The 13,868-nt window shown below is 49.8% G+C and overlaps 1 protein-coding gene across 3 annotated transcripts in view; it reads right to left on the bottom strand.

Moving 5' to 3' along the window:
• PTPRF (protein tyrosine phosphatase receptor type F) overlaps positions 1–13,868 on the bottom strand; it is a 761,542-nt gene that overhangs the window by 539,461 nt on the left and 208,213 nt on the right. The window lies entirely within an intron of this gene.

The following is a 13,868-nucleotide window of genomic DNA, read 5'->3' as shown; positions in this document are numbered from 1 at the left end:
GGCCGTATCTAGGTGTTTTGCTGCCCTAGGTAAGAATTTTAAAATGCTGCCCCCTCCCTTTTTCTCTTAATTTGCCCCCTTTTGCCACCCTAGACAGCCGCCTACTCTTGCCTAATGGTGGAAACGGCCCTTGTGCTACGGCTGCTCTGGTCTAGAGGCTACCAGCCCGAGCTCCTGTGGGCATATGTCACAAGATAATGTAACCGCAGCCCTGCTCCACGGCTGCAAGACAGGCCAGGCCCAGCCCTCGCCATGCACGGGCAGCAGTCACACAGCCCCCTGGGCATCGCCAGTGCACGCCTGCCCATCGGTGGGCTCCAGTAATTTCTGAATTCTTTACCAGTTGGCGGTAGTTTTCACTGGCACACGAAAGTGAACCTGTGCCACTTTCACCTTTCCTGAGCTGGTGACAGCTGCATCGTACAGACACGAGACAGGCCACGCCCACTTCTTGTTACCAGCATCACAAACAAACAAGCATTGGGCCCTTCCATCTCGTAAATGCAGCAGATGTTTCATCAAATATGCATCGCTTTCAACTGCAGCTCCCACGGATGGAACCGTAAAGGCTCATGGTTACATTATTTTCCAAAAGCAAGTGTTTGTTTTTCCCCATAAAGTAGCAGTTTCCAGCTCTGCCTTGCCTGTGCGTTGTCTGACTTTAACAGACTCACGCGAACAGAGCAGGCTGCCAAGGGGTCTCTTTCTTTCCATAAGGACAGGCTTCACAGCTCTGGGTGAGGGCAGATAATATTTTTAAGAACCCGGGGCCTCATTTATGAAAAGTGACACATCGCCGCATGAAAACAGCGGTGCGTCACTTTTCATTGCCCACTCCTTGCGTCATAAATATGACGCATCATGTCTCAAGGAGTTACAGATACGTCAGTATTTCTGACGTATCTGTAGGCGCAAAAGTGACGCATTGCTTGAGTGTGTCACAAAAGTGACGCAACTCCAGCAATGTGTACTTTCACATGGTCAAGCCCCATGTGAAAGGGCCTGCGTCAGTCATACGCCTGCTGTGAGGCAGGCGTAAGAAATTGACGCATTTGTGTCCTAGAAGTGGCGCAATGAAATCTTATAGATTTCACTGCGCCACTTCCATGACCCTTTCTTGCGTCAAAACGCCCCCCCCTTGCATACATTATACCTGGGGCAGGTATAATGTGGAGCAGGGGTTTACAAAGTGACGCATCTACCTAGATGCGTCACTTTGTAAATATGGCGCAACAAGGCGCATTTTTTACGCCACTGGTGCATCACAAAAAGTGACGCGCCGGCGGCGTAAAAGTGACGCACGGCCTCATAAATGAGGTCCCCAGGATTTAAAACCTTTGCAAGGGGCCACAGTGTGGGCCCTCCGCAGCCAGCTCCAGGGGGTTAATCGCCCCCGCCCCGGTGGCACAGACCTGCTGATCGAACAGGCTCAGCGCACCAGCCAGGAGAGGATTTTCACGTGCCTAGTGTTAAAGAAGCCGCCTAAGACAGACAGGAAGTCACTCGAGATTTCCGTTGTGCTCGCCAACCCGACTTTTAGATGTCGTCACTCTACGGTCAAGGAGGGTGGACGTGCTGGGTACCACAGTTCAGGGGTTAAAACCCTACGGAGTTTCAACTACAAAGGGCTAAACTTGATTCACCAAACTGAGGCATTCGGAAGTCATCTTGGTTCCCTAGAAGGGTGGCTTAACTGCCAGAGCTGCCAACTTGTGAGCTGGGCAACCAGGTTCGAGTCTCGGCGTCAGGTCAACAACCTGTGATTCTGGGCACATTACTTAATTCTCAGGTGCCTACAAAAAAAATGAAAGTGTCCTTGTGTAATATAACTAGTGCTCATGTAAAGCGCTGCAGTACCTTCGGGTTGAGTCTGCGCTATATAAAACTGCAACAAAAAAAACAACTGCAAAAAACAGCACACCAGAGATGTGGAAGCCCCTCCACGTGTGGTGATGTGGGAGATACAGGGCCTTGATACCATGAGCTTTGCCCTAACAGAACAGACATTAACAAAAATGCCCCCATGAGTCATTTCCCATCCACAAAAATCCTGATTTTGAGGTACTGTGATTGCTGAAGGGCTATGATGGATGCAAAAGCCTGATATAGCCTACAACACTAATAATTTGTCTAAATGCATTCCATTCCATTTTTTAGCTAATCAAAGGTATTACATACACAGGCTATAATGTTTGGAAACATCCCCTTAACCAATAACAGAGGATTCCAAACATTTTTAACCATGTAGTGCCCCAACATTGAGGGGGAGATAAAGTTGCTTTAGGGCTGGGGGACAAAACAGGCTTACATCCGATTGGTCCATACCTGTATGACTCAGGCAATCACAAAACAATGGAATATCCGTATTAACTTCCAGTGATTTGGACTGATGAAAGCGTTTCTTACAATCTTACTGACACATTTTCTACTAAACCAAATTGCAGTCACATTAACCCACTGAGTTATCCTACAAGTCCATTATTTAATGAACAAAGGCTTATTAAAGCTGCATTAATTCACTGGGATATCGTGTTGACCCTCTAAATCGTTCTACAGGTGCTTCAAGATAATAGAATAATTATATCTTGAATAGTGCTTCCTACCCCTTCTAGGCACTGTAAATAAAATACATTGCTATTTTCCAATATGACGGTCCTCAATTTACTGAGTTAGAAACGATGAAACGCGAAAAAGCCTTCCCATGATTTGAATTCCAGATCACAGAGCTGAGTGTTTAACTCACTGAGCCATCATTCTGACAATAATCCAGCACAATGAAACACACCACAAGGCCCCTTGGGATCATCAGACCCACACACAATGAGCACGCAACAACACACACAATGCTTCACACACAATCATTAAGGTTCGTGCCAGCGACTCCCAGTTTAAGCTAATTTTGAAGAATGACCTACCCTAACCTCACCGAATGTATGACGTTACAACGCATACATTTACAACGCATGCACTTACAACGCAGTTTTTACATCGCAACATCCACTACAACGCATTCCATTACATCGCATGACACTACATCGCATTTAAAAAAACTACCTTTACAACGCATTCCATTACATCACATACTGCCTTTACAACGCATACCATTACAACGCATACCATTACATTACATTTAAGGTAAGTATTGGATAGTGTAGGGGTAAAAAAATACTATTCTAACTCCTGGGGGTGCAACAGTAGGGTAAGTGTTGGAAAGTGTAGGGGTAAAAAATACTATTCTAACTCCTGGGGGTGCAATAGTAGGGTAAGTGTTGGATAGCGTAGGGGTAAAAATGACTATTCTAACTCCAGGGGGTGCAACAGTAGGGTAAGTGTTGGATAGTGTAGGGGTTAAAATTACTATTCTAACTCCAATGGTATGCATTGTAATGCCTGCGTTGTAATGACATGCGATGTAGTGTCATGCGTTGTAATTGTATGCGTTGTAATGCTTGTGTTGGAGTGTCATGCGTTGTAAAGGATGTTGCGATGTAATGCCTGCGTTGTAAGTGTAGTGCGATATAATGGTTGCATTGTAAATGTTCTTTCCCATATTCACCAGACCAACACAAGCCAACACAACACCCTCTGTAACATTTGAAACTAAAACAAGCACAATTTCAGCAGATCGCTGACTGGTCAGCAACTACCCTAGAACAGTAAAGAGCGGCCAGATCCCGAAGGTGCATTGAGGCCATACAGACAGTCACCATGTGCTTATTTATTTATTTAAGAGTTTTATATAGCGCTGGCCAGACCCGAAGGTTTCGGAGCGTTTTACAACATTTACAGCAGAGAAATCGTACATACAGTATAGCAATAATACACACATTGACGAATGACGATTCCAGTTCAGGGAGGGGGGGCACAGGCTTGAGTTAGAGGGAGGGTGAGGTGGAATCCTTTTTGTCAAAGTGGTCGTGTGCTGCGATGGGCACGATTTGGCATTTGTCGGTAGCTGTCCATTTGGAAGAGATCGGTTGAGGAAGAGGTATTTGAGCTGGCTTTTGAATGTTACATTTTTTTACCAATGTACATAACAGAACGTGTCTATTTCGCAGCCCCTCTGCCCCACAAAAGTGTGTTATGAGTACATGAATCCACTATGTTATCCGGTGCGTGGACTGGAAATACAAAAGCGTCTGTACTCACTGTCCCCAGGTACCTGTCTGTGCCTCAGAAGTGGGGGGTGCTCTCCCTCTAAAATTACTACACCCTTACTGGGCTATGCTTTTTGGAATTTGTTGTTTGAATACTGAGCTCTGCTTTTAAATTAAGATTGCTGGTACTCAGTAGCTGACAGCACCGGCACATTTAAAGCACTGGTAGTATTTTACCAAAAATGGATGCAGTCTGGTGAACAATTCCTCGGTTACAGGATAAGTTCTACACATCCTTGGTGGTCCAGAGTGTGAGTATAGACTTAAAAATTCACATTTTCCTTCCCTTGACGAGGTGCACATCCCTCCTTCGGGTACCACTCGATCATTCGCACTCATGGTTTGATGTCCCCAGTAAATGCACACCTTATGAAATAAAGGTGGGCTCCTTTTATTCACACAGTCTCTCCAGGTTTGATCAACTCCACATTCTGCAGTGTCTGTTGAGGGGACTGGGGCCCCCGTAGGGTGGCCCTGGCCCCGGTGGGTTCCTCAGACAAGGTTGCTCCTCATATCCTGTACACACCTAGCTCCTGCTGTCAACAGACCCTATTGCACCCTAGATCCTGGTCCACATACCCTTTGGGCACCTCCCTTCGACAGTGCAGTTCCTGGTACCAGAACCCCCTTCTTCAGGTGCTTGGCTTCTTTTTAGGTCGCGACAACGCATGCGATGCTTGTGAATATGCAGCTTGCATGTTCGCTCTTGCTTCAGAGACTATTGTGCACAAGTGGTTTCCAGCCCACCCATTCCTTGCTATTTGCTGGCTTATTTGTCACTCTTCTATGCTGCATCCTAATTGGCCAGCGTATGCCAAGCGTCACTTCCTTTCCTTTCTGTGGAGTATGAACTAAACAGTGATCGATTCGACTTAATTAGTGCCCGTCCGCTGCTCACGTTGTGATTGAGGTAATATTTCTTCTTCCCTCCTCCCACACAAGTGTGGTGCTTCTATCCCCTCTTGCCCACCCCTTGTCAGTGTTGCTGCCTCCACCCCCACCCTCTCTTCATTCATTACCTGTCTCCCCACCAAAGCAGTTTAGAAATCTTGGAAGGGTGGATGGGGACGGCTTTGTTTATGTTGATTAGGGATGGGTCTGCCGTTAGTGGAGTCCACTTTCACACAAGACAAGCACTGGAAAAGCAAATAGGTCTCGCCTATGCAAGATCTACCAACGTTGCCAATGTTTTTTAGCCATGTTGCACAACAGCACAGTTGCTGGGCAACACGGCTGAAAGAAAAAGAAAATAAGAGCTATGACGTGGTCAATGCTAGCTGCGTCACATCGCTTTTTTTGCCATGTTGTACAGTAGCTGCTATGCAACATGTCTGAAAGTGATTTTAAAAGGCACTATGATGCAACAATGCTCCACGTCACAACATCTTTTTTAAACACAAACTTTTAGATCAGCCGCTGTGCAACATGGATGAAAATCACAAAGACAAGAGTCAATTAACCCCTTCACTGCAGGGGTTAATTTCCCACTGTGCTGGGGGTAGGGGGGCGCGCACGGCGCCCGCATGCTCATGATGAGCTGAGCTCGTCATGAGGCACGGCGCTCCTGTGCTCATGACGAGCTCAGCACGTCACAGGTGCATTACCTGCCGTGGAACGCTCAGCACAGCAGGGGAATTATCCCCGCATGCGAGCATTCCACGGCTCATGACGAGCTGAGCTCGTCATGAGCGCCGGAGCGCCGTGGCTCATGACGAGCTCAGCTCATCATGAGCATGGAAGAGGTTAATCAGTCCTCACCGTTACCTGTACTTATCAGATTGACCTTTGTTTGACATGTAATCATGCTATGCCCTGCCGTGCCATCTAAATCAGATCTGATCGCATTTGGTGAAGCAGTGTGTGCACCGAAATTCGTTTTATTTATTTTTATGTTTACCTACCTTTTAAAGTCCATAATCCATACATTACTACCCCCACCCTGTCCCTCTCCCTCCCCACGTCACCGCCCGGCTGGTACTCCCACTACCGGCCGCGGCTGCAATTAATCTTGTCTAGGCGAGACTAATTGGCTTTGCCAATGCTTGTTACTGACTGACATTGCCCAGGTGTAGGTAGATGAGCAACTTTCACAGTAATTCAGTCCCAGTAAGGACCCAGCTGTGGATGCTAAGAGGAGAAACAGAGGTGGAGGGTGAGGAGGCGGGTGAGGAGGAGGGTGAGGAGAGACCGAGGAGAGTCTGACAGAGGTGGAAGGGAGTCAGAAGTGGAGGTAAGGAGAGACAGAGGTGGGGGGAGAGACAATGGTGGAGGGAGGGTATCACTTTCACCTCCTCTCCTAGTGAAAGGTGACGCCCCCTCTCCACAGGCCCTGCAGATCCCTGCCCGCACCAGCCGTCACCCGAGACCGCTCGTGCTTGTTGGTAAAGAGAGGTTCATTATCCGCTGATGATGTGATTCACTTGGAGGTGGGGCGGGCTCCCTCGCCCACCCCCAGGGCCGACACCGAGAAGGCACCAGAGACCTGGAGCTGTCTATGCTGCAGTACTGGGGGGAGGGGCAGAGGGAGAGGAGTGGGGTTAGAGAAGGAATAGAGAAGGGGCAGATGGGGAGAGAAGGAACAGATAAGACAGAAATGGAGCCAGCGAAAAGAGCAGAGTTGGGGAAAGAAAAAAATATGAGAGAACTTGTAGAAAAGAGGTGGAGAGATACGGAGGAGAGGGTAATGACGCAGGAGAGAGAAAGAGACGGTAGAGACAAAAAGTGGACCGAAAACCATCCTCCCAACAATCTTAAAACACACACCACTCACATGAACAGACAAGTCCCTCCGAAAACCCAGGCACAGCACAAACAGGACACAGACAACACACACAAAACAGCACTTACAGACCCACACGACAGACTCACAAACACCACATAGAGACAGTGCAACACTCGCACAACATAGACAGACACCACAAGAACAGCACACCCCACAGACACAGCACAGACCCACACAAAGGACCATCATATCTGACACCGCCACCTGGAGACACCTAGGAAACACAACATAGACAACAAACAGCACAAAACACACACAGACAACCCATCCTGTCTATAGGTAGCATTACAGACACAACACAACCATATACACACTCAACACACAAATCATCAACATGAGGCAGACCCCTGGTGTAGAATTCAGATTTACACAAAACACAACACACGTAATGCAAGACACTGGGTGGCACAAGGGCTGTTACAACAAACACTGCTCAGGGAACCCACCCCTTCCCCAGCAAGCCTCAGGTGGTAGTATAAGCATGATGGGTGGCACAAGGCTTGCTACAAGCGACACGCTGCTGCTGAGAGAAGCCGCCCGCCCCCGCCTCGCAGCCTCGGGAGGCAGGTTCCAGCAGCGCTGGGTGGCACAAGGCTTGTTGAGCGAGAAAGCAAAAGCCACACAATTGATGGACCGGTCCTAGGATGCTTGTTTCCGGTCCAGGGAGGACCTGGCTTGGCAGTTCGGGCTGGACTGTTCCCATGAGGCACAGGGTCAGACTGAATTGCATATGGCCAGGTCTAAACTGGAGTGGCATGGTGAGCAAAAGAATGATGGATTTAACCCAGATCTCTTGACTGGGGGTGAATGTTTTGATTTGTTCTGCATTCCGTCCATCAATTGTGTGTCTTTTGCTTTCTCGCCCTAAGTGCGCCAGGTATGCCCAGATGTGGGTCCTGGGCTCACTGTGCCACTGGATTCAAGCTAGCCTGGCTGAAGGGGGGTGAAACCCCGAAACTGGTCCCAGGATGCTTGTTTCCAGTCCAGCAAGGACCTGGCTCGGCAGTTCGGGCTGGACTGTTCCCATGAGGCAGAGGGTCAGACTGATTTGCATATGGCCAGGTCTAAACTGGGGTGGCAGAGTGGGCTAAAGAATGATGGATTTAACCCAGATCTCTTGAATGGGGATGAATGTTTTGATTTGTTCTGCATTCCGTCCATCAATTGTGTGTCTTTTGCCGTGCCCTGCGGTGTCATAACAAAAAGCGCAATTCACGTCACTCACTCAGTTACCATTGGTTGTGGTACCAGAGTGCCCAAGGTCACACTGTGGGCCGTCCAAGTGGCAGCTCTCTTGGACTGCTACAGTGAGGGGTGGGCCAAACCAACCCCACCACCGTGGCTAGTGAAGGAGCGGACAGGGCCCAGTTTTACCCTTGTCATAGCCACCCCCGGGACGAGGGTTCCGCACATGGTAACCCCATTTTTAAGGTGTTAGGGACGATTTGATGGAAATGGTCAGTGGTCGCTCCTCATCTGCATGGCTGAGGAATGCAGTCACAGCACGGTGCAGTTCCTGGATGGCTTAGATGAAAGGGCTGTGTTCACTTCCTGTTAGAATGTTGCAGACACTCTTTACCGTAATGATGCTACACTCTGAGACTCGCGGGAGCCGGCAGCCTGAGGGCAGATACCGAAATATTTGCCACTGACAGTCGCTGGTGTAATGCCTGGAAAACGTTTCCAAATTCCATAATATAACCTGCACGTGTAACTACATAGTGCGCAACTGCGCACAGGTGTACGCGCACAGGTGTACACACAGTCACTCTCTCTCACCATCTCTCCAGGGTGAACAACCAAAACATCTTTTCCTGTGCAGTACCCCCACACACACCCCCCATCTATTTCGGTGTCTTTCTTTGCCCAATTCCAATCTGGAATTAATGTCCATTTTGCGGGAGGGAAACGATTCCCAAACCGAAAGTGCATTTACTAACATAAAAATATTTGCTCTTTGTGTAAGAAAATTCTTAAACGGCCCATTTTGGTTTGCAGAAGTTTTTTGTAAACTTGTGACAAAAACTGTCAATCAAGCTAAAATGAGAGGTGAGGTTGGGTTTGTGAAGAGGGACGGATCTCAGAGAGAGCTCGTCTGGGTCTCACATACCTCAGTTCGGTATAAGGGGGGGGGGTCAGGGGGACCAGCGGGGCGATACTTCGGTGTTTATCGCCGGAAGTGCCGCGCCTGGCTGCACCTTCCCTCCGCCCGGAAGGAGAGGGGCTCCCGGCCAGGCCTTGTCACGGGAGAACAATTAGTTGTCCGCGAAGATCTGCGACAAATTCATCAAACCAGCCGGACGGGAGATTAAAAAATAACGCGCGGAACGGGTTCCGCCGGCTCCACTTCCGTCAAGCCCACAATTACGGAGATTCATTGAGGGGCGGCCTTGAGCGTCGCCTGCCAGACAGGCCCGGGCATTCTGGAAAAACCGGAGCCTGGCGGGGGTCGTGGGAAGCGGGCCCACCCTGACCCGTCGGAAACACCCGACTCCGCAGCCAGAGGCCCCACAGACAGGCTGGTCACTGCTCGAGTGAGTGGGGCGGTTGGAGAGGGGGACCTGGGGTTCAATCTCAAGGTAGGGTGAAGTGCCTTTACACACCCTGTATGGATCGCATCCGGAATAGTGGCCAGGAGCACCCTCAGGAATCCGGATCAGCTGACTGCGATATGTAGGATGCGTCCAAGGTCACACGGTGCCACACCTAGGGCCTCATTTATGGGGGGTTTGATGTAGAGCAGTGCAGCGTCACCTTGCTGCCCTGTCGCAGTGGAAGGGCAGGAATGCACCATTCCTGTCCTCTTCCACAGCAATCGTGCTGTTTTGGCAGCCTAATGCCAACGTAAGGGTGCAAGGATGCCTGTGTTGTCTGCAGGATTGTTTAACCCCTCCTGTGCTCATGACAAGGTCAGCTCGTCATGAGCCACGGCACTCCGGTGCTCATGACATGACCGCGCCCGTTCAATGGAACGCTCGCACGCTGGGCTGATTCCCCTGCTGTGCTGAACGTTCCATTAAACGGGCGCGGTCATGACGAGCACCGGTGCGCCGAGGCTCATGACAAGCTGAGCTCGTCATGAGCACAGGGGCGCTGTGCGCGCCCCCCAGTACAGCTGGGGAAACAACCCTGCAGTGAAGGGGTTAAGTGCAGTAAGGGGCACTTTCCTGTACAAAAACAATCCATAGAAGCCTTTTGTTTTCCACTTTCTATGTGTGCCGCAGAATGCAGCACAAATGGAACCAGTAATAAACGAGGAGAAATAACGGTATTTCTCCTTGTTACACCTCACCTCAAATGACATAAGGTTTTGCACATCTCCGGGTTTACATGGTCTTGTAAATCATATTTATGAGCCCCTTGCACCTGCTGGAGCCTCATTTATTGCAGCCCTCCGGATCGCATTCTTAGGCTGGGAGGCCAGATAGAAGCCTCCATGTTCAGCAGACTCAGAGTAACTCATGAAACCACTGGGAGTGACCGCAACGTGTCATGAGCATTTCGCAAATTATCCCTGGGTCTTTCCATACAGTTAGAGCTCGCCTCTCTACTCCCGACGCTTGAATTGGAGGTCTGTACTCTTTTCCACCCACTTTGGGTGAATGACCAATCAAGGGTGGACTTCAAGCCAGGCCACCATTGCTACCTCACCGTGGTATCAACATATGGCACCATCTATGGTCGATACCTCACCTTGATGAGGTACCTCAGTGAGGTATCCACCACAGGTGGTAGTCGAAGCCCCAGCAGAGGTGTATCGAGAGTGACATCTACGAGGTAACTGGATGACCCGCCACCCTGCGGGGCCACGGGCGTCAGCTTCTAGCTCTCAGAGGTCACAGGGACCTGAAGATGGAAATCACATACTACAGGAGGAAGTCCTTTTTCAGACAGTCAGAAAAAGTAAAACTCCTGGTAGGCGATAGTCCTCGTCCCCGCCTCGACTGCAGGAGTCTGCGGCAGAGGATGGAATCTATGGAGCTACCCCAAGGTTTTGTGGAGAATAACGAGGTTTCAAGGTCATAGGTTTCAAGGTCAAAGGTACAGGTAGGATGGGGACTGACTGCTGAGCCTCATCAGGTGGGTATTTTATGAAATACGCAGAAGAATACGTGATCAAGTAGATAAATATGCAAATAGCCTAGTTGCTATTAGATGTGACGGAGACTTCCCGGTTCGTCCAGGATACTAGGCTTTCTAGGAATCTACAGGTAGCGCTCAGCACTCTACGTTTCACAGGAGGGATGCCAGTCGTGGTTGGAAACTCTGTTTTCCTGGACATTTGGCCTGCAGTGACTCCACATATATATATTGAGGTAACCTTAAAAGGGGAACATGAGATAACTCTGGAATGCTCTGCTGTGGTACAAAAATTGCCTATGGAGTCAGGCTGCAAAGGAACCTACTTGTCGTTACGCTTAAAGTTTACAGGATGCCCGAAACTTGGTGTCCCGGTACACAGGGTTAAAGGCACCGAAATTCAGGGCAGTGCCTTTCGATGGTGCTATGGGTTGAACTGTCTCCAGCCCCAAATGTACGCTTCTGTAGTTCCATCCGGACAGGTTAAAGGTCGAAGAATGGACCTCAAGGTCCAGAGAAATGAACTCTAGATCGGGGTCACAGGAGGCAGGACCTTTACACAGACTGGCAGGGGCATACAGGAACCCTTGAGGGGGCTCAGCTAGTGTGGTCAAGCTTTTTTTAAAAGAGCTTTATATAGCGCGAACTAGACCCGAGAAATCGGGTATCAGAGCGCTTTACATGAGCACCAGTTGCGTTACATGACACATTCATTTTTGTTAGGCACGGGGAGATTAAGTGATTTGCCCAGAATCACAGGATGTTGAACGCAGTTGCCGAGACTCGAACCCGGTTCCCCAGCTTCGAGGTCGACCGCTCTAACCATAAGGCTACATCCTCTCCCCATTGCGGTCAAGGGCTAGTGGGGTTGCGGGTAACCCTCACAGTTCCAGAGAGACCATATTTTCATGACCACAGAGTTTTCCCATGCTCTTCCAATATAAAAGACTTCAGTAATGTCACCTCCGGACCGACCCATGTTGATGAAACAATGCCATCGGATAACCCTGGTTAACGTTGAGCCATTCAGTTCTATGCACAGACCTGGATAACGACATCACAAACGGGTACCATTGACTAACAAAGACTACAAATACCTTATTGGAAAAAAATGGCGCCAATCAGATCCATGGGGCGCTAGCCCCCACCTTTGTGTCAAAGTTCTTTGGGGTTCATAGTTCCAGGAATGACTGGCTGGACCATTAATTTCTATGCACAGGTTGGCTAACAGCATCACAAACAGTTGCCATTGCCTAAAACAGTCTAACAATAACCCATTGGAAAACAATGGCGGCAACCATATCTTTCAGAGGGTTAGTCATCACCATTGTGTCAAAGTTTTTTTGGGGGGAGGGGTGGAGGGATCAGGGTCATATCTCTAGAACTGATAAGGCTGCACCATTGTGGCTTCTTTTTAGAGCTTAACTTTATCTTCCTGCTTAACATCATATGCATTAACAGGCACCTTCCTTTTGAAATGCAATACATGTCTGGGCAGGGAATAGCTTTATCTGTGACGGCATCGGTACCAACCTCCCTCTCGGGGCATAGAAGCTTGTGCCAGCTGAGAGGACGGGCGCGCCACATTTGAAACCACTGAGGGCTTCCTACAAAAAGGAGAAAAGGCCAGATGGAGGGAGAAAAAAAAACAACCACAATCTAATAAAATCAAAAAGTCAGTGAACGGACACGGAGTAAAACCTGTGAGCAAACCAAGATTAAACCTAGAAACCAAGGGGCTTATTTACAAGGCCCTTGCGCCACTTTTGCGTCATTTTTTACATGGGGAAAAGTGACGCAAAATTGGCGCAAGGGTCTTGTAAATCTGCCCCCAAGCATTTCCGCGGCAACTTCTAAGCAGTGGGAGACCATGCCAAGGGGGCGACCATGCCCAGGGAGAGACCATGCCCGGAGGGGGATTAGAAGGCATGCCCACGTTGGCCCGGAAGGGTCCGGGCTCCTTTAAGACGCTTGAGCAGTGTGGGGGATGCCTTAAGAGGCGCAGCGGTGTCCCCCGAACAAGTGATGCTGTTCCTGGCTGACAGCCCTACTTAGAGGGTAGGTGGGCACTCCTGTCAAGGCCTGCCAGCCTGCGCCACCCACACACCCTGCCAGCCCCAGCTGTTGAATCCTGACTGCCAACTGCAGCGGAAGAGATTCCCCAGAGCTCGCGCCGCCCCCCAAAGCCCCCTTGGCTGGAGATGCGTCGCGCAGGCGCTGCGCCATGGCGCATCGCCTTCTGCGTCGTGTAATCGCGCTGGAAAGCCTGTGATTTGTGCGCGCGTGAAACCCTTTCACCCCACTCTCTCCGACATCTTACGTGACAGATATGATCATTTTTAAGTATCGCTTTGGGTGGGAAAGAGGCAGAAGCTCGGCAGTGACTCACTGCCGGGGATATTTTAAACCTGCATTGGAGATGGTGCGCCCGGAGGCGCGCGCCTGCCCCCGGGGGTGCGCCGAGGTGGCACGCGTCTTGTGCCGAAGAGTCTGCCTCTTCCATAAGAGGGAAGAAAAACACGTGAAGAATGAGAGCCTCGACCCCAGGCCGCCCTCTGTATACCTGCTGCATTACCCCATCTGTGGACAGCGCCTCGTTGGCTTTGTGCTATACCAAAGCGCTACAAACTAACCATCAGCCAATGACAGCGCGGCGTCACAGGCCTTGAAGTTCAAGAAAATGGTGTCAAGATGACAGCCCCTTGCATCATCCTGGTTTATTCACAAAGATTGAAAAATCAGACGCACGGCACGTGCGCCCTTGTGCCACCGTGCAACGCATGCAGGGCAGCGTGCAGGCACTGGTGACCAGACAGGGGGGCACCGTGGACTTGTTCACGCGAGGGTAT

The sequence above is a fragment of the Lissotriton helveticus genome, chromosome 1_1 (assembly GCF_964261635.1).
Source record: "Lissotriton helveticus chromosome 1_1, aLisHel1.1, whole genome shotgun sequence".
Lineage (NCBI taxonomy): Eukaryota > Metazoa > Chordata > Amphibia > Caudata > Salamandridae > Lissotriton > Lissotriton helveticus.
The sequence above is the reverse complement of the archived record's forward strand: the minus strand, read 5'-3'. Positions and strand labels throughout refer to the sequence as shown.